This window comes from Notechis scutatus, chromosome 4 (assembly GCF_049901735.1).
Source record: "Notechis scutatus isolate UNSWTSFEM ecotype Mainland chromosome 4, rNotScu1.2, whole genome shotgun sequence".
Classification (NCBI taxonomy): domain Eukaryota; kingdom Metazoa; phylum Chordata; class Lepidosauria; order Squamata; family Elapidae; genus Notechis; species Notechis scutatus.
The window spans coordinates 134959533-134965644 of record NC_142012.1 but is presented as its reverse complement, the minus strand read 5'-3'; the positions used below and the strand labels follow the sequence as shown (position 1 = coordinate 134965644).

Here is a 6112-nt window from a genome sequence, read left to right as displayed (position 1 = left end):
TGGATTGTTTCTTATCTTTCTTAAGCAGGATACAAAAATACAATTTCAACAAGAAATCAAATATAATTTGGGATTCCATTTCTCAATGGATATAAAAGTCAAAACTTTAAAAAAAATCACAGAATTTTAATTTTAACTTTACTTTTAGTTTGCTGCAATGTTTGTATTTCTTCTTTCTCTTTTATTTTTAAGAAATAAGACCCTGTTTTCTTTTCTTTGTTTCGCTGTCTTCCCCAGATAACATGCTTAGAATAAATTATTAGAAAGATATTGTACTATATTCATTATTGAATATAATGAAATGACTACTAAAGTTATTTTACAAAGCCCCCTATCTGCTGTCCTTCAGTGACTGAAAATTTAAAGTTCTCAAAACAAAATGTAATGAGATGTACTTCTAAGAGTTTAACTGGGCTTCATGTCTGGGTCACTGTGAAGACACCCAGTTTTCATACCGCTCAAGAAAGCCACATGCATGAAAGAGCACTGATCAAATATCTCAACATAATGGACAGCAGCAAGATATTGGAGATAACAGAAGCATTCCTCAGCAGTTCCTTGAATATGATGAATGATCCTACAGAAGATCTTGCCTTATGTCATTAACATACGCAAGAGTTACTGTTCAGAGGCTGTCCCAAGGATAAAATGAATCTGTAATATTGCTGGGAGTTTGAATAGCACAGATCTCTACATAGAAACTCATTGAGTGCAAAAGCAACGTTTTGCGAATCAGACATTAGCATATTGATTGCTATGCCTTAAAGGGGACACTAAATATGCTGATTACTTTTTAAAAAGATCTACAAAACTGTCTGACTGATTCTGCAGCATTGATTTTGGAATAAATGTTAACCCAAGGGTAATTGCCACCTGTTACAATTTATGCCAAAATAGGTTTTCAATAGTTTTTCACAGTCCCTTACCTCTGTATTAGACTATAAGCTACATCCACATGTCCTACATGCTTATAATGAGAATTTTTATTTTACAAGACCTGAAATTGTTACACTGTTTTGTGTGTGTGTGTGTGTGTGTGTGTGTGTGTATAACTTTATTGAAACAAAGAAAATATATACAAAAGCTAATTATGATTGATGAGGTGTATAACTCTAAATGGTTTTATTCCCCCTTTTCTCTCCTTTCTGTCTCTGTCTAGGCAATGATTAGCTAGAATTTTACTATTTTAGATGTTGGTGATCACCTGTCTTACTCCTATTTGATACTGAAAGTAATATAATGCACTTGCATGTACAGTAATTTGGCCAGATGGTTATATACATTTTATTTTATTATATATTATCAGAATAATAGAATAGAATAGAATAGAATAGAATAGAATAGAATAGAATAGAATAGAATAGAATAGAATAGAATAACAGAATTGGAAGGGATCTTAGAAGTCTTCTAGTCCAACCCCCTGCTTAGGCAGGAAACTCTATACCATTTCTGAAAAATGGTTATCCAATCTCTTCTTAAAAACTTCCAGTATTAGAGCATTTACAACTTTTGGAGGCAAGAAGTTCCACTGATGAATTGTTCTAACTGTCAGGAAATTTCTTCTTAGTTCTAGGTTGTTTCTTTCCTTGAGTGGTTTCTACCCATTGCTTCTTGTTCTGCCTTCAGGTGCTTTGGAGAATAGCTTGACTTGTTTGTGGCAGCCCCTGAGATATTGTAACACTGCTATCATGTCATCCCTAGTCTTTCTGTTAATTAAACTAGACATACCCAGTTCCTGCAACCATTTTTTATGTGTTTCAGCCTCCAATTCCCTAATCAATCATACCTGTACATTTGCTCTTCTCTCACTTTTGCTAGAACCTCAACATCTTTTTTTACATTGTGGTGACTAAAACTTGATGTAGTATTCCAAGTGTGGCCTTACTAAGGCGTTATAAAGTTGCATTAACACTTCACATGATCTTTATTCTATCCCTCTGTTTATGAATCCTAGAACTGTGTTGGCTTTTTTGGCAGCTGCAATACACTGCTGGCTCATATTTAAATGGTTGTCCACTAGGACTCCAAGATCCCTCTCACAGTTACTAATATTGAGTGAGGTCAGCCAGTTATGAATCCATCTGGTGGTGATGCTGTCTAACCCACATTTTTCTATATGATCAAGTAGTAGGTTATGCCTACTTTATCAAATGCCTTACTGAAGTCCAAGTAAATTATATCAACAGCATTATTATTATTATTGTTGTTCATCACATGGTCAGCCAGATGTTCAGAGTGGGTTTGGTATTTTTGTGTACCTATTGAGTCCTTACCAAAGACCTGGGATAGACAGATATATATGTTTGATGGTGCTACAGACATTGTCACAGGATGGACACTGTTCTGACTAAAGCTGCCTTTTGCAATATTGGTTTAATCCTCAGTTTGATTCAAAGTCTGGGACTAGTAAAAACTTCAAGTCCTAACCAGTTCAAGTCCTAACCAAGGACCAAAGAGCTCAGTATATAGGCAATTCCGAGCAAGGTGGATTTTTTTTTGCAAAATCGGAATATTCAGGTCTAATAAATTCAAAATTTTCATGCATCTAGGCAACCTTTTGGGTATTGGTGCTATAACTATTGGGACAACCATATTATTATCCATATTTTTGAGACAGTCCCTACCAGATATTTGTTATCATGATACTATGGGTTTCAATCTAATTCATTTTTACAGTATAAATGCTGCCCCTCCTCTGGATCAATATTCATTCATTTTCATTTATCACCAACAGAATTTTAAATAATATGTTTCCACATTTCTGGTACAAGTTCTGGCTTCTACTACACTGTCATAGGATATGTTATTTTCATATATCACAAGCCAAAAAATATCCTGTGTTAATCTGGTCTAGCTACCACGTGGATTTAGATTATTCTGTTTTTAGACTGAGAACCACACTTAACCTTTAACTAGTAGTGATGTAGTATCTTTCAGATTAGAGACTTGTACAAAAACTATTGGATTTAACTTCATATATATTACATTCATTTCATTAAATTAACATTAATTTGAATTTATTAAATACAACAAACATAATTTTAGAAGGCTCCAAGGTGCTGCATTCAATAGTAGCTATTTCATTATACATGAAAGCAAAATGTAGATTATTTTTTCTAAAATACTTGCATAATTTATCAACTTTATTCAATAATATATGCTAAAATATTTCTATAAGCCCTTTAAACCTAACATACAGATGAATAAGATGAAAAAAGTAAAGAAAACCCATAGTAAAATAAATTATAGTATCTTTTAACATATATTTCAGCACATATTAAAAACAGATGCTTTGAGGGACACAATCCTTCATATAAATTAGCTATTACTACATTTTAATACAAAATTAAATTTATTATGGTGGTGGATTTGGCAAGAAATTATCTTGGCTTGAACACTAACCTTTGTTTATTGATATTGAAATTTAAGAACACATTCTGTGGTGTGAAATGCCAAATATTTGCCATTCAAATACAAGAATTATCACTAGAGATATATAAATTATAATGCAGAATTGATATACTCAAGCACTGCTAGATAAAGTATAATACATAAAGTATTTTTGCATCTATACTTTTACTTATGTCATTCATGAACTTGTCACCGCTCCCTGACAGGAAAAACTTCTCCCAAAGGGAAGGTGCAGCGGTGGTGTTAAAATGGCCACCACGAAGACAAAGAACACTCCGGGAAACTAAGACTGTGCTGGAGCAGAGAACCAGCAAGCAGAGTATGAACCAGGCAACTTATTTTGAATATCTAGAAGTAAAGAAAACAGATAGAAATAAAAATATTTGTAAAGGAGCATTATTTTGTGATTATGTGGATAGTATACAGACAACTGTTAATACAGACAACTGTTAAAATAGAATGTAGCATATATATTAATGGAGGAGGAAGAAGGAGGAGGAGGAGGAGGAGGAGGAGGAGGAGGAGGAAGAGGAGAAATTGTTTCACTTTGCCAATTCTTGCTTCTTTCTAATCCTTCTTTTTTTTTTTTAACTTTTAAAATAGTTTTTTCTCATTGTCTAATTTCTTTGTTTCCCCAAGGAACTATAGAAAAAGGAAAATGGCATGACCATGCTCTTTAGCTTTTGTTTAAGCCTTATATGTTTTGGGTACTTCAGGCTACTGAGAGAACAAAACACCTAATCAGAAAGGTCTTTCATCTGTGTTCTTATGGAAGATTCTATTGAGGAATATGCCTTATTCAGATGAGTCTGAATCTACTTACTAGTCACATATATGATTAGAGCTTCATCAAATACAGTGTCAGTTGGGGTATATCTTTGAACTAATGTTTAATGCAAACCACATTCAATATCTTTATTAGTACATTTCTTTTTTGTACTTGACAAAAAAAAAGTCTCATTTCATTACCAAGGGAAAACGTGTCCTTCATGTTGTGATCGTTGCTAGCAGTAGAAATTATCTTGAACTGGCCTTTTCTGATACTGACAGTGACAGCAGGCATCAGGCATCAGGCACAGATTGTCTGTGGAAATGAGTTGCTTTGGGTATAGCAAAGGAACAGAAATCTGCATTGCCACAACTGTTTTTTTGGCAGACAAGACTGATCAGCATGCTGCCCTTTATCTTCCTACCAGGGGAGTCACTGCAATATGAAATAACATTATTGCACATTTTTGAAAGAGATGTCAACATCTCTTTCATAAGTTTTTTCACCTTTTTTTTTTTTAAAAAAAACAGCCTTTAACGTACTTTGCTATCTTTAGCAATCTGTCAACATTCATTTGATATGTCACTTATAACTGCATATTAAAAATCTTTATTTAGGTCCTTGTTCCAATATTTTTGAATCCCTGTATTTAATGCTTATAGAAAATGGAATAGAAATGGTCTACTTTTCCCCGAGGCAGCAATCATCAGAAAAATAGCCTTATTGATATAAACAAAACAAATAAAGGAACAAACAATTTGTATTTATATCCCTACATTTCTCAGTTCTGACAATCCTAGAAAGGAGGGAGCAATTTTAGGACAACCAAATTAACATGTCCCCAAGAGATCTGTGTTTTGCTTTTCCTTGACCACATCTAGGAACTGCAGCCCATAATTTGGGGATAATTTGTTCCACTATGGAATGACTCTTTCTGTCTCTTGGCAATTTTCCACCAGGACCCCATTGCTTCATTTGGTTCACATGGGAACCATTTATTTTGAGAACAAATAGGTGTTTCCGCACTGTAATGGTTTGCCTTTGCAGCCTCCTTTGAGTATTTATTTTATTTTACAAGATAATAGGTATAAGTAAAAACATAGTTATAAATACATGGATACGTGTAACAAAATAAAAAATATATAAAAGAAACAATAGGACAGAGACAGTAGGCACGTTGGTGCGCTTATGCACGCCCCCTACAAAAAACTGGTTAGATGCCATGACGTAAGTGGCAACGCCTTAACCATATCCGTGTTGCAAAGACCACAAGGGCCTCTTCCATCCTTATCAAGTGGAGTGCTAACCTTCTCTCTTTTCATATCATGCATTCTGTCTTCTACATGCAAACACAGCACAAAGTGTAAGCTTGTGTATACTCCACACTTACAAATTAGTCTGTGTGCTTACTACAAAGCAACAGCAGTAGCAACATGGTGACACTGTTTCTGTATCAAAAGTAATGAATTAAAATTTAATGTAAACATTGGTAGAATGTGCCAGAAAATAGAGAAGCAGAGATGGAGAAAAAGAGAGAAATATTTTCTCTTTTATGTGCTTTCTTGCTTAACATAATGTGCACTCTGGTGCTTTTCTTTCTCTCTTTTTCTTTCTCTCTCTTTCGAACACAAATGTTATGGAGAATGTCATCTGAAGCAATCACTTCATTTGTCTGCGTATAATTATGCAACCACAGCAACAAGCCAATGTAATATTTATTGCACATCAAAAAGTAAAAACAAACATGAGCATCTCACCAACAGTATTCCATACTGCAACATTTCTAAAGAAAAAAAAGAGTATTTAAACAACGTACTTTGTATGAAAAAAATAAAACACTTTCCTAGAGCTGCATGAATTAATATGGGTAATAATTTGAAGAAATAAATTATTGCATAATTTAAAATAAAACTCCAGTTATGTTATTGATAT

General features: G+C 33.8%; 1 non-coding gene across 1 annotated transcript; it reads right to left on the bottom strand.

Moving 5' to 3' along the window:
- Positions 1-5381: 5381 nt before the first annotated feature.
- On the bottom strand, positions 5382-5509 carry LOC113414060 (U6atac minor spliceosomal RNA). Its single transcript, XR_003371131.2, has one exon. It is a non-coding gene; the product is annotated as a U6atac minor spliceosomal RNA (small nuclear RNA).
- Positions 5510-6112: the final 603 nt, after the last annotated feature.